The sequence below is a fragment of the Rana temporaria genome, chromosome 6 (assembly GCF_905171775.1).
Source record: "Rana temporaria chromosome 6, aRanTem1.1, whole genome shotgun sequence".
NCBI classification, from domain to species: Eukaryota; Metazoa; Chordata; class Amphibia; order Anura; family Ranidae; genus Rana; species Rana temporaria.
The window spans coordinates 173,287,163-173,302,857 of NC_053494.1; the positions used below are offsets into that span (position 1 = coordinate 173,287,163).

General features: G+C 42.6%; 1 protein-coding gene across 1 annotated transcript in view; it reads right to left on the bottom strand.

Moving 5' to 3' along the window:
- Positions 1-15,423, bottom strand: part of COL28A1 (collagen type XXVIII alpha 1 chain) — a 107,787-nt gene extending 92,364 nt beyond the window's left edge. The window contains exon 1 of the mRNA XM_040357828.1: positions 15,212-15,423. The gene's annotated coding sequence lies outside the window, so the exon portion shown is untranslated. The remainder of the gene's footprint in view (positions 1-15,211) is intronic.
- Between the last annotated feature and the right edge of the window lie 272 nt (positions 15,424-15,695).

The following is a 15,695-nucleotide window of genomic DNA, read 5'->3' on the forward strand; positions in this document are numbered from 1 at the left end:
AAGAGCGAAAATATTGAAAAAAAGCAATATTTTAAACTTTTTTCTATAATAAATATGCCCAAAAAATACATAAAAAAACTAATTTCTTCCTCAGTTTAGGCCGATACGTATTCTTCTACATATTTTTGGTAAAAATTGCAATAAGCGTTTATTGATTAATTTGCGCAAAAGTTATAGGGCCAGATTCAGGTAGATCCGCGTAACTTTACCCGGGCGTAACGTATCCGATTTACGTTACGCCTCCGCAACTTAGAAGGGCAAGTGCTGTATTCTCAAAGCACTTGCTCTGTAAGTTGCGGCGGCGTAGCGCAAATCGGCTGGCGTAAGCCCGCCTAATTCAAATTTGGATCAGGGGGCGTGTTTTATGTAAATGTACTGTGACCCGACGTGATTGACGTTTTTCCCGAACGGCGAATGCGCCGTCCGTGGAATTTCCCAGTGTGCATTGCTCCAAAGTACGCCACAAGGACGTCATTGGTTTTGACGTGAACGTAAATGACGTCCAGCCCCATTCACGGACTACTTACGCAAACGACGTGACTTTTTCAAATTTCGACGTGGGAACGATGGCCATACTTAACATTGGTACGCCGCACTTATGCCACCATATAGCAGGGGTAACTATACGCTGGGAAAAGCCTAACATCAACGGCGTAACTTTACTGCGTCGGCCGGGCGTACGTTCGTGAATCCGTGTATCTAGCTGATTTACATATTTCGACGCGTAAATCAGCGTACACGCCCCTAGCGGCCAGCGTAAAATTGCAGTTACAATCCGACGGTGTAAGAGACTTACGCCTGTCGGATTTAATAGATATTTATGCGTAACTGATTCTAAGAATCAGGCGCATAGATACGACCGGCCAGACGCAGAGATACGAAGGCGTATCTGGAGATACGCCTTCGTATCTCCTCTAAGAATCTGGCCCTCAGTGTCTACAAAATAGGGGATTGTTTTATGGCATTTTTAATATTATAATTTTTTTATTAGTAATGGCGGTGATATGCGATTTTTATCACGACTGCGACATTATGGCGACACATCGGACACTTTGACACTATTTTGGGACCAGTGTCATTTATACAGTGATCAGTGCTATAAAAATGCACTGATTGTAAATGACACTGGCAGTGAAGGGGTTAACCACCAGTAGGGGGCGATGAAGGGATAAAGGGTGTCCTAGGGAGTGATTCTAACTGTGTGGGGGCTGGGCTACAAGTGACACGACAGTGATCACTGCTCTCGATGACAGGGAGCAGTAGATCTCTGTCCGTGTCACTAGGCAGAACAGGAAAATGCCTTGTTTACAAAGGCATCTCCCCATTCTGCCGCTCCAAGACACGAGTCTCACGGGCATGGTCACGGAGCTTGCAGAGTTTTTTTTTTTTTTTAAAGCAACATACAGGTACATTGCTTTGCCCACAGGAGCCTTTCTGCCGACATATATACACATTAGGCGGTCGGCAAGTGGTTAAAGACCCCTTTCACACTGAGGAGTTTTTCAGCCAGTTTAGCGCTAAAAATAGCACCTAAATACCGCCTGAAAAACTCCTCCAAAACCGCTCCAAAAGCCCTGCCAGCAGCATCTTTGGAGGTTTACCGCTCCTCCATTGCTCCTTCCCATTGAAAACAATGGGACACCGCGGCTATACCGCCGGCAATGCGCCTCATCGGTATTAACCCTTTTTCGGACGCTAGTTAAAACTGCACCGCTAGCGGCCGAATACCGCCGCAATTTCAACGGTATAGCGCAGCTATACCGCCACCGCACCTCCCGCCCCGGTGTGAAAGGGGCCTAACTTTGAGCACTTTATAAATATCTGTAATTAATAAATAAATATATATCATATTTTATTTGGCCTTTATATTAACGGTAACTAAATATTGGTATGACCTAAAATAAAAAATCATATATTTACCACTTTTTATTTTAAATATTGACTTTTCGTATAGATACAATATTACTTAAAATAGTGTAAATTCCATTCTGTGATTCGGTTTCATCATGTCATATAGGGAATTCCCTCTGTGGCAAAATATTTCAGCATTTCTTTACAGGCTGGGGAATTTGCCACATATTCACTTAGTGATACAATGATACAGGTTTTTGGTGCGCTGCTTGCAATAAAATGGATTCCATTTAATCTTCAGGTATCAGCCCACGGGCAATCCTTCGGTTTACATGTTTGAATAGTCTTGGGGCAACTTGAGGTTTTACCAGGAATGTTAACATGCTGGGGGGACGAGTACATTGAAAAGATGAATTCATTGTCGTGTTTAAACCTGTATTATGTACAATCCTATAGAAATATCACATTTTATGATATCAAGATTATATAGTGCCAGATTATTTTATGTCTTGTAATGAAATATGATGGATGTTTATAAAAATTCCTACTACCTGTCATAATAAAATATAAAGTCATGTATTGAATACAGGACCAGTCATGTGAAGGCAAAGACTTATATCATCAATCCCATAGAGTTGTTGCATTTCAAATTGTGACAACATTTTAAAGTATACAGTAAAACCTTGGTTTGAGAGTAACTTGGTTTGAGAGCGTTTTGCAAGACAAGCAAACTGTTTTAATACATTTTGCCTTGATATACAAGCGATGTCTTGATATAAGAGTAGCGTCATGTCACAACTGAGTATAAAAGAGAAGAGAGGAGCCTCTAAGTGTAGTAATATGGTTACATTTAATGAAGGTACAACATTTAGCAACTTATTGCTACCCTAAAGCCTCGTACACACAATAGGTTAACCAGAGGACAATGGTCTGATGGTCCGTCACGCCTACACACCATAGGTTAAATAACCGATCGTGTCAGAACGCGGTGACTTAAAACACAACGACATGCTGAAAAAAAATGAAGTTCAATGCTTCCAAGCATGCGTCGACTTGATTCTGAGCATGCGTGGATTTTTAACCGATGGTCATGCCTACTAACGATCGTTTTTGACCTATCGGTTACCAATCCATAGGTTAATTTTAAAGCAAGTTGTCTTTTTTTTAACCTATGGGGCCCACACACGATCGGTTTTGACCAATGAAAACGGTCCTTCAGACCGTTGTCCTCTGGTTAACCTATCGTGTGTACGAGGCTTCAGAGCCGGTTCACACAGGGGCGGCATGACTTTGGGGGCGACTCGGCAAGGCGATCTCAAGACGACTTCAGAGGCGACTTCCAAAATGACTTCTGTATTGAAGTCAATGCAAGCCCCCCCCCCGAGTCGCCCCCAAAGCCATACAAGAACCTTTTTCTAAGTCGGAGTGACTTGAGTCGCTCCTATTAGAACGGTTCCATTGAACAGAGCGGAGCACGACTTTTCAGGCGGCTAAGTCACCTGACGAGACGCCCCTGTGTAAACCGGCTCTTAGAGGTGCCTCTCTTCTCTTTTATACCCTGTAAAAAAATGCTACGTTCTAAGGTAAGTATTTCATAATGAGCTAATATGCGATGCATACTAACTCATTATGCCTTTGTCTTACAGGTTTTTTTTTGTTTGTTTTTTTTCTTGGGTTTACAACCTCACCCAAATAACCAAGAACAGGTGTCCAGTATTCTGTTTTAGATTTATTAAGGAACCTGTTATATGATGCTTTTTGTACAGTAATTGGTAGCTGTATTTCAAAGTAAATTCCTTCAGAAAGTCTCCCCATCCCAAAAAGAGGTCAATGGGTAAACAGACACAGACCTTAGATACAGATTGGACTCAACTATCAGCTGGTCATCTAATATTTGCATGCCTGCGCTAAGGTAGAGAAAAGTGTCTATTAAATATTAATAATAATAAAGTGCTGAATTGTATAATTTAAGGGGATATCGCTGGGGATCTGCATATATATCACTGGGTCAGCTTGCCCCCATTTACAGCCTTCCAGGACTCGGTAGTCACAGTGAGTATTTGCTGACAATTACTCATACAAAATAATGACCTAGCTCTCTACCTGTACCAAGCAGTCCAGGCCAATGGCACCTGAGTCCAGTCTGCATCTGAGGTCTGTATACCAAACCACCCTTTTGTTTAGGTGTACAGTATATAAACCCAAAATCTATTTGCAGTATACTTGGTATCATAGTTTTGTTAGGCAAATCGTTTTTTGTGAATTTGTTGCAAAGAACATATAGCATACTGACAATGCTGCTTCTAAGGCCTCGTACACACGGGCAAACATGTACGATGAAAACGGTCCGCCGGACCGTTTTCAGCGGACATGTCCGCCCGGAGATTTCTGTATGATGGCTGTACACACCATCATACAGAAATCCGCACGTACACGATACGCAGTGACGAGGCCGCGCCGTCGCCGCGACGATGACGCAGCGACGTGCGCGGCCCTGGAAGTTCAATGCTTCCATGCATGCGCCAAAGTGATTCGACGCATGCGAGGGATGGCGGCCGCTCGGACATGTACGGTAAGTCTGTACAGACGACCGTACATGTCCAACGGACAGGATTCCAGCGGGCATGTTTCTTGCAGACATGTTCGGTCGTGTGTACGGGGCCTAATTGTAAGGCAAATGCTTAGCACTGTCAGCCTGCAACAAGAAGTGCTGTTCATGGCGTGATCTCCAAATAACAAAAAAATTAAACAGATTCAATAACAATTTGCTAAAGAAAAGTGAAAAATTATACTAATTACAAAGACAAATAAATTTAGGGTTTGCATCCATTTTAACCCACACGATCGGACTTCAAACAAACTTTTTCGTGGATTTTTGTTCGAAGGGTGTTGGCTGTGAACTTGTATGCATACACACGGCAGGACTTTTTTTAGCAAACTTTCCCAAAATCACATGTTTTTTCAGCTCTTTACCGCCACCCTTTGGTCAACTTCTGTATTGTTGTCTGATCTTTTGCAATGGTTCTGAACATGCATGTTTGTACTTTGGACCTAAGTCCAATGGATTTCTGTACACATGGCAGGACTTTGCACCACAGGAATGTTGTTGCCGGAAATTTTGTCTGTTTGCAGAGTGAACTTTTGTCCGATGAAAAACAAAAAAGTTTGTCCGATGGAGCGTACACATGGTCGGATTTTTTGAAAAACCTGGTCATTTCGAAGTTTGTTGTCAAAAAGTCTGATCGTGTGTATGGGCCTTTAGACAGCATGATGGTGGGTTTTAACAGCAAGCTGCCACATATATACACAACTAGTGCTGTTGTTCTGTGCAGGGAGCGTGCTCAACACTGTGCCCACACTGTGGAGCAGGTGTTTCCTCAGATTTGGCGACCCGTCAGAATGTGTAACGGAAGTGACGTTTCGTCGCCGCCATCTTGCTACACCCCGCACTGCTCCATAGTAAGGATAGAGAAGGAAGGGGCCAAGTGGCCGCCGCAGCCACCCCCTATTAATGCTTTTGGGCCCCTTTCAGGACACCAGGCGCATGAATTACAGCGGCGGGGAGACATAGGCTCTATCAGGCTTCAAAATAGGGTGGACTCGGAGCATAGGGCATTGTGCTTGGAGCCCACCCAGGTGTGTTAGAAATACAAATGAATATTCACTTTTCTAACACTGAATCGCCTCTCTGCCAATCAGGAAGCGCAGGTCTGATACTCGTTTCCCAATTGGCTGAAAGGTCAGGTGATCCTATTGGACACCTAGGAGGAGGAGGAGGGGGATGTAATGTGGAAGGCACCATGATCCACACCACAGGAGGAGGAAGAAAGCCGCTAGACATGCTGCCCACCCACTTACTAGATGGGGTAAGTGCGGGGCTTTGATGTCCCTGGTTTTATTGAGCCTGGCAACCCTGATGGGGCCCCCTAGTGGCGTGGGGCCATCGGGCAGTGCCAGAGAGTCCCAATGGTCAGTCCGCCCCTGATAGGGACACTGATCGGTCACCACCCCCTGTCAGTCCCCTCCCCCCACAGTAAGAATCACTCCCTAGGGAAAACATAAAAAATAAAAATAAAATTGAATATTTATTATAGTAAAAAATATTGTGTTTTTTCAAAATTGTCGCGCTTCTTTTGTTTATAGCGCTAGAAATAAAAACCACAGAGGTGATCAATACCACCTAAAGAAAGCTCTATTTGTGGGGAAAAAAATAATACAAATTTCATTTGGGTACAGTGTTGCATGACCGTGCAATTGTTGTTCAAAGTGTGACAGTGCTGAAAGCTTAAAAATGGCTTGGGCAGGAAGGGGGTGAAAGTGCCCGGTATTGAGGTGGTTAAGCTCTGTATTTGCCTATCTTAGAGTCTCACTCCTACTACAACAGGGGTCTTCCAACTCCTGCTGGTGTATTCTCAAAAATGTAAAAATGTATATTAAAAAAATTTAGAAAGTGAGAGGACACCTAGTAAGTGCCAAGGAGGGTATGCAGACCTGGAAAATCTTGTGCAGACACTGTAACTATCACTTTTGCTAGACACAAGTGAATAAAAACATAAGCATGAAATATAAAAAGGCAATTATATATGAGATAATATTTTATATGTATTAACCACACAGTTACCAGAATACAATATGTTTTACCACAGTAGACCTTTAACTGTTAGGATTAACTGAACTATTTTCAAATATTAGAGACTGCATTCAAAAAGCTATTGCACAAGGATATCTTTATATTCAGTTATCAGATTGTAGTTTTAAAATCTTGTTGGAATCTTTTTGGGAAAAAAAATGATCCTTATACTGGTGAGAAAGCTTTGTAAAATTAAACTTTGGCATATGCACATTTCCTTGCAGCCTATGAAAAATGGAAATATAATAAGTTACCATTTCTGAAGATATATTCAATTTCTGTCAGCCATGGCCACCACAAGGTTTTGCATGCATTTTTGCTACAAAACAAACTACCACCACCAGAAGACGCTGTCTGAAAAAAGAAGACCTTCACAAAGATGAGCTCCCACCACCAGAGGGCATTGTTTGGGCATGGCCAACCTTCTCTATTTGAGCTGAAGATGCAACCTCCCCGGAGGCTGCAGGAAGTATTGCTGCAAACAGAATTTTTTTCAAAAGATATAACACATCATGTTGCCATTATTGCTATAATTTTTTTGTGAAGTCATACTTAGGTTTGGGATGAGCTGCAGGGTGATAGTTTGGCAGTTATATGACTTGTTTTATGGAGAACATTTTATCTTATGATCCTGATATTCAATTTCAATATCAAACAGCTCTGCAGGTAAAGTCTGTGACTGTAACTATTCAGAGTCTCTGGAAGGAGAAGCCTTCATGTTACCAAATGGAAGGGAAGAAAAAGGCAATGACATTTTAGGTTTTCAAGGAAGTCCCATGTTATCTGACCATACAGCTATAGCAGTGGCCTCAAAACTATGGCCTTTGGGCCTGATACAGCCCTTTGATAGCTTCTATCTGGTCCCTGGGACACTATTCCTACTACTGATATGGGGCACTATTCTTTCCACTGACACTAACAATGGGGTACTAGCATGGGCGTAGGAACCGGGGGGGATGGGGGGGACCCATCCCCCCCAGGAAATAATGCGGGGGGGACAGGTATAGTAAAATCCCCCCCAGGTTAGGATAGGGAGATCGTCCCCGGTTGTGTCCCCGGATCGCAGGCAGGGGCCGCCGAGTCCAACTGCGGTCACTGCTTTTCCCCCCCTTCAGTGCCGATGTAGTGCCGATCCAGCCCCGACCCCTCCCCTCCCCTCCCGAGCGGCGCACAGCTGATTTCACACAGACACGCATAGCTGTGCTGGCCGCTCTGCTGAATGAGAGAAAGGAGCAGGAAGGGGGCGGGGCCCAGACTGACACTCGTGTTCAGACTGAGGCCACACTACACCTGACCAGCCTGAGCCTGCAGAGCCAGAGAGACTTGCATGTGATGGAGAGCCAGAATGACACAGTTGAGGTACAGGGGGGAGGAGGAGGTATATTTTACAGAGAGGGGGGAAGTTACAGTTTACAGAGAGGGGGAGGTATAGTATTCAGAGAGGGGGGGGGTGTTACAGACAGTTTACAGAGAGGGGGAGGTATAGTAATGGGGAACAGGACTCTTATCTATTCATGTCATGTATTTACTCTGGCACTACCACTCTAACCTGGCACTACCACCTAACCTGGCACTACCACTCAACCTGGCACTACCACCTAACCTGGCACTACCATTCTAACCAGGCACTACTGTATACCACCTAACCTGGCACTACCACCTAACCTGCCACTACTGTATACCACCTAACCTGCCACTACCACCTAACCAGGAACTACTGTATACCACCTAACCTGCCACTACCACCTAACCAGGAACTACTGTATACCACCTAACCTGCCACTACCACCTATCCAGGCACTGCTGTATACCACCTAACCTGCCACTACCACCTATCCAGGCACTACTGTATACCACCTAACCTGCCACTACCACCTAACCAGGCACTACTGTATACCACCTAACCTGCCACTACCACCTAACCAGGCACTACTGTATACCACCTAACCTGCCACTACCACCTAACCAGGCACTACTGTATACCACCTAACCTGGCACAACTGTATACCACCTAACCTGGCACTACCACCTATCCAGGCACTACTGTATACCACCTAACCTGCCACTACCACCTAACCAGGCACTACTGTATACCACCTAACCTGGCACTACCACCTAACCAGGCACTACTGTATACCACCTAACCTGCCACTACCACCTAACCTGCCACTACCACCTATCCAGGCACTACTGTATACCACCTAACCTGCCACTACCACCTAACCTGCCACTACTGTATACCACCTAACCTGCCACTACCACCTAACCTGCCACTACCACCTATCCAGGCACTACTGTATACCACCTAACCTGCCACTACCACCTAACCTGGCACTACTGTATACCACCTAACCTGCCACTACCACCTAACCTGGCACTACTGTATACCACCTAACCTGCCACTACCACCTAACCTGGCACTACTGTATACCACCTAACCTGCCACTACCACCTAACCTGCCACTACTGTATACCACCTAACCTGCCACTACCACCTAACCTGGCACTACTGTATACCACCTAACCTGCCACTACCACCTAACCTGGCACGACCACCTATCCAGGCACTGCTGTATACCACCTAACCTGGCACTACCACCTATCCAGGCACTACTGTATACCACCTAACCTGCCACTACCACCTAACTAGGCACTACTGTATACCACCTAACCTGGCACTGCCACCTAACCTGGCACTACCACCTTACCTGGCACTACCACCTATCCAGGCACTACTGTATACCACCTAACCTGCCACTACCACCTAACCTGCCACTACCACCTAACCAGGCACTACTGTATACCACCTAACCTGGCACTACTGTATACCACCTAACCTGGCACTGCCACCTAACCAGACACTACCACCTAACCAGGCACTACTGTATACCACCTAACCTGGCACTACCACCTAACCTGGCACTACTGTATACCACCTAACCTGGCACTGCCACCTAACCTGACACTACCACCTAACCAGGCACTACTGTATACAACCTAACCTGGCACTAGCATCTAACCTGGCACTACTGTATGCCACCTAACCTGGCACTGCCACCTAGCCTGCCACTACTACCTAACCTGGAACTATTGTCAATCACCTAACCTGCCACTACCAGCTAACCAGTTAATTTTTGCTAATACCATGTGGGTTAATTTTTACTAATGCCATGTGGGTTGATTTTTACTAATGCCATATGGGTTAATTTTTACTAATGCCATGTGGGTTAATTTTTACTTATGCCATGTGGGTTGATTTTTACTCATGCCATGTGGGTTGATTTTTACTTATGCCATGTGGGTTAATCTTTACTTATGCCATGTGGGTTGATTTTTACTTATGCCATGTGGGTTAATCTTTACTTATGCCATGTGGGTTAATTTTTACTAATGCCGTGTGGCCCATGGCATAAGTAACAATTAACCCACATGGCATGTGGGAGTCTGAGTTTACTGAATAAGAATTTACATGGCGAGTAAAAATGCTGTCCCCCCCAGATTTGTAAGGGTTCCTACACCCATGGGTACTAGTCCTCTCACTGACACCAATGATGGGGCACTATTCCTCCCACTGACACCAACAATGAGGCACTAGTCCTCTTACTGATGCCAATGATGGGGCACTATTACTTCTACTGACACCAACGATGGGGCACTATTCCATCCACAAATACCAACGATGGGGCACTATTCATCCCCTTACTGACTACAGGTATGATATCATTTATGTACTCCTACTGAAACTAAGCCTGAGTCATTATTTAATGCCACTGACACAAGGGGGTTTTCTACCCTGAATGGCCACAGTTCACATCCCTTTTGCAATCCGGCCCTTGCTTTGAAAGGCTGGAGAGCCCAAATCTATAGCTTCACATACAGATGGTACAAGATGCAACTAGGCTACTATTTCATTCTGATTGCTGGTTATACATCAGTTGACTCCATTTTGATTATATACAAGTTTTTTTGTTACTTTTGTTGTTAATCACAAAAGTTTTCATTTGTAGCCAAACTTCTCTGCAATCCACTATTTTATAACGTTAACAGATACTAACGTGTATTAACCACTTCAATACCCACCCATTGTGAAATGACGTCCTGGGTTTGAGTGGGGATATCTGAATGATGCCTGCAGCCACAGGCATCATTCAGATATCCATCTCTTCAGCCGGCGATTCTGTGCACCATAAGAACGATCATAGCGATGGTTTCGCCGCTTGATCGTTCTTATAGGCGGCGGGAGGGGACGCCATCCGGTGCTTCTCCGGGCTCTCCTTTGCCATCGGAGACCCGGAGAAATGATCCGCCGGCGTCGGATGGAAACCATAGAGTAGACTGGTGATCAGATGGTCACCAGTCATCTCTATGATCGTCGGAGGCCCGGGCGCGATATTATGACGTCACGCCCGGGTCCTGGAATGTAAACACAGCCGCAATCGCGGCTGAAAGCATTAGATCTGTGAAAAAAAAATTCACGATCTAATGCTTTCCAGCCTGGAGGAGAGATGTGGGGTCTTATTGACCCCGCATCTCTCCATAAAGAGTACCTGTCACGAGCCATTCCTATTACAAGGGATGTTTACATTCCTTGTAATAGGAATAAAAGTGATCAAAGAAAAAAAATGTAAAAAAAAGTGTAAAAATAAAAGAAATTGAGTAAAATAAATAAAAAAATTATAATTTTTTTTTTTTTAAACGCCCCTGTCCCCGGGTAGCTCGCGCTCAGAAGCGAACACATACGTAAGTCCCACCCACATATGTAAACGCCATTCAAACCACACATGTGAGGTATCGCCGCTTGCGTTAGAGCGCCAGCAACAATTCTAGCACTAGACCTCCTCTGTAACTCTAAAATTGTAACTTGTAAAAAAAAAATAAGCGATGCCTATGGAGATTTTTAAGTACTGACGTTTGGCGACATTCCATGAGTGTGCGCAATTTTAAAGCGTGACATGTTGGGTATTTATTTACTCTGCGTAACTTAATCTTTCACATTATACAAAAAAATTGGGCTAACTTTACTGTTTTGTTATTTTTTAATTCACAAAACCGTTTTTTTCCCAAAAAAAAGGCGTTTGAAAACTTATTGCGCAAATACTGTGCGAGATAAAAAGTTGCAATGGCCGGCATTTTATTTCCTAGGGTGTCTGCTAAAAAAACATATATAATGTTTGGGGGTTCTGAGTAATTTTCTAACAAAAAAATTATGATTTATGCATGTAGGAGAGAAGTGCCAAAATAGGCCCGGTATTGAAGTGGTTAAAAACCTGTCATAAACTGCTAGCCTACAACTGTCATGAAGGGCTTGTATGTATCAAAATAATGTCAGACTGGTTAGACTGTCTTTAATGATGACATGATTAAGGAATAGATCACAAGTCCATCAGCTGCTTTCTTTTGTCGCTGAGTAAGCTATTTGATTTATTGGCGCTTGTTCACTTTGCAAGGGAATTTTTACTTGACTTAGTGAATGAGGTGAAGCTCTGTTGACTTACATCATCTAATCATGTGCAAGCAAAAAATCTTACATTTTACTTGCGCATGATTTGGCATTCTGTGCAAAATGAATTTTCACCAAATTCACTAAGCTTAATAAACATTCCCTTAAAAAGTGAAAAGTCACTCCCTTAGTTTAGTGAATGTGGTGAAAAAAATGACTTTTTCAAAGAATACCTAATTACATGCAAGAAAAATAAAAACAAGTATTTTCATTCACATGATTAAATGATGGAAGTCATTGGAGTCTCACTTAATTCACTAAGCTCTAGGGGAATAAGTGGATAACTGAAATGAATAGAAGATTCTCACATTCTGCACACCTGTCCTAGGTCGGTGACTGAGAAAGTACTGAAGCCAAAGGGTCAGCAGCACAGCCTAGAAATTAGCGTTTTCAGAGGGAGGTCAGCAATGGTAGCCTCCAAGGTTTATTATAGGAATTCTTGTGTCTGCAGGAAGCCAACCCCACCAGGTATATGCCTATTGATTCCAGGTGAGAATTATACTTTTGATTTGACTTAGGGAAAATAGCCAGTCCACTTTGCAGAGAAAATTATACACTTCAAGGGAATTTTCCCCAGAGTTTAGTGAATGTGATGAAGTTTCACTTTGCAAAGAATGCCCAGTCATGTGCAAGGGGGAAAAAAAACAGCATTTTTACTTGCACATGACTGGATGGTAGACATCAGCAGGCTCACTAAGCTCTAGGGTGAATTCTCTTGTAGAGTGCAGCTGCACTTGCAAGGTAAACAGTCTAAGGCAGGTGAATGGTTTAATAATCAATATTAACAACCATCTGTCCTTATTTCTGAGCTACTGTATTGGAAAGATACTGACCTGACAATGCAGGAGTTTCTAGTTTTCTAACTTTCTTATAGATACAAATTTTCCAGCTTATTTTGTTAGTGATCTATTTCGTAGACTACCTTCTAACATATTTAGGTTATTAAATTGGGTTAATTTACTATTCTTCTACTATTATATGACACAACCCTTCTACATCTATTTGGGATTCCCTGGACCATCATTTTCTATGAGACAACCCACTAGGAAGTCACCTTTCCCTGAGATTCTCTCTATCCTGCTGGTGTTTTGTCATCTCTGGCACAGCATCCCGAAGTCCATAGGACTTGGTGGTTCCACCACGCAAGCCTTTTCGACCCATTGAATGTAGGTTCTCTAGGGTCCATACATTCTGGTAAGCCTTTTACCTCTGGGGTGGTTCCCTTCACTTCATCACTTCTTCACTTGCACAGATCTGCATGGTTTGAAGTCGTCACCATATTTTTAACTTTGTCAACACCAAAGTTGTTTGCACCTGTTTTGGATTTCCTGCATATAGTCTTTTATAGTGTGCTTATGGGGACATTTCTATTTACATCAATATTTGAGCACGTTATTTATCAAGTTTTTACGTATTTATTCATTTTAGTTTTCACATATTTATTAACCCCCCTGGCGGTATTCCCGAGTCTGACTTACATTTTTGTGCTGCGATCGGTAACCCCGAGTCAGACTCGGGCTCGCCTCTCTGAATCCACAGACTGTGTTTACTTACCTTGTCCCTGGATCCAGCGATGCCACCGCGCTGTGTGAGCGAGCGGGACCTCGCTCGATTCACACAGTGCCTCTGTGTGCCGCCGATCTCCGTTCCCTGCGACGTTACGACGCACGGGGGCGGAGAACGGCTCCGAATTCAAAAAGGTAAACAAACACAGTACATACAGTATACTGTATTCCTATAGATTACAGTACTGTATGTAAAAAATACACACCCCCCTTTGTCCCTAGTGGTCTGCCCAGTGTCCTACATGTACTTTTATATAATAAAAACTGTTCTTTCTGCCTGCAAACTGTAGATTGTCCATAGCAACCAAAAGTGTCCCTTTATGTCAAAAAAGGTTTTAGAGCAGCTAGAAAACAGCGATAATAAATTATAATCACTTGCAGAATTGTGCGATAGCGATTTGTGGGGAAATTCGTCATAAAAAAATAAAAGTAATGACAGCGACAATTCTGCAACTGAGCAAATTTCAGTGATTTTGAGTTGATTACATTATTGAATCATTTTTATTATAATCATATTATTATTTGTTATAATTATTTATAATTATTTATTATATTATAATTTAAAATTTTGTTTTTAAAAAAAATTCATATCCGGGATGCCTACTAGACTCTTGTTTGGACAGATTTAAGTGAGTTATTCCTAAGAATTACAGGTCTACAATATAAAACGCCAAATTTCCTTGCAAATAATGGTACTGCTTTCAGCACCTTTTTTCTGAAATAATCATACCGCTAGGGAGGTTAATTAATTCATATATTTTGATTAGCGCTACACTTTTTTTTGTTTCCACATTGTTGCAATTTGTCTACTTGGTGTGTCAGCAGCTTACCCTTAAGGCAGCGCGAAATTATTCTGTATACCATTCTAATTTACTAAAGGCAAATAGACTGTTTTCTTTGAAAGAGCAGTTACACTTTCCAGGGAAATTTCCCCAGAGCTTAGTGAATGAGGTGAAGCTCTTTCGACTTCCATCTTCCAATTAAATGCAAGCAAAAATGCACGTGATTGGGTATTTTTTGCAAAGTGAAATAGTGCTACCTTCACTGAGCTCTGGGGAAAATTACCGTATTTATCAGCGTATAACACGCACAGGCATATAACACACACCCTAACTTTAAAAGGGAAGTTTCAGGAAAAAAACTTTCCACGGCCCCCTTTCGTATAACACACAGGCACAGTTTACCCTCTATTTTCAGGGTAAAAAAGTGAGTGTTATACGCCAATAAATACAGTATCTTGCAAAGTGCAACTTTTCTTGCACAGCAAACAGCCTTTTGGGCTTTAGTAATGCCCAAATAATAACTCATAACCCATACAATAGTCAAAAGTACTTAAGGAATTTCTATTTAAAGTGGAATCCCCCTTTAACTCAATACAGAATTATACACTACAGTACTTTTTGATTGCACTACAGTAAATACTTTGTTAGCAATCATCCCCACACAAACCAAGTAATTTCTTTCTTTTAGCTAATCTGAAAATATGTATCAAAGCTCTAAGCATAGTGCCGGTATACCTCTAGTATATTAAATGGGAAGAATAATTTATTGCCACCCTAAACATTTGGAAAGGTTCTAAAGAAAACAAATGTTACAGCAAATCTTTGAAGACACATGTACATGAAATATAATACTTTCTATAGTAAAATGTATGAAAGGCATTACCTGATTACTTGGAGGTGTAATGAATGGAATGTAATGCAGACCCTGAGCTGTAGCAGAGCAGAGCCAGACTGCAGATGTTAATAGCCAGAGGGTCCCTTCTCCATGTTATTGCAAGCTATTTCTTCTTAGATCTGCGCTGAAGTGTTCTACAAGTGTACTCTTATAACTGGAGGTGGGCTCACACTTAGAGCTGTCAGTCAGGGGGTTTGAAATAGCGTTTTAATGGGGGGTGTATTCAAATATACAAGCGGGTAGGGTCTTCCCATTTTAAGGAGTGAGAATATAATAAGAACTGATCCTGAAGGTATTTCATGAATACTGGTTGCATCATCAATAGAGGAACATTTTATGTACAAAAATACATTTCCACCGAAGTGCAACCCAAGACAGAAATAAAATAAAAAAAATTGGGGTTGAAAAACAAAGGAATAGTATTGGAGATTATTTTAGCATGGTCATTTTTGGCCAGAAGTTTACAAAGGCA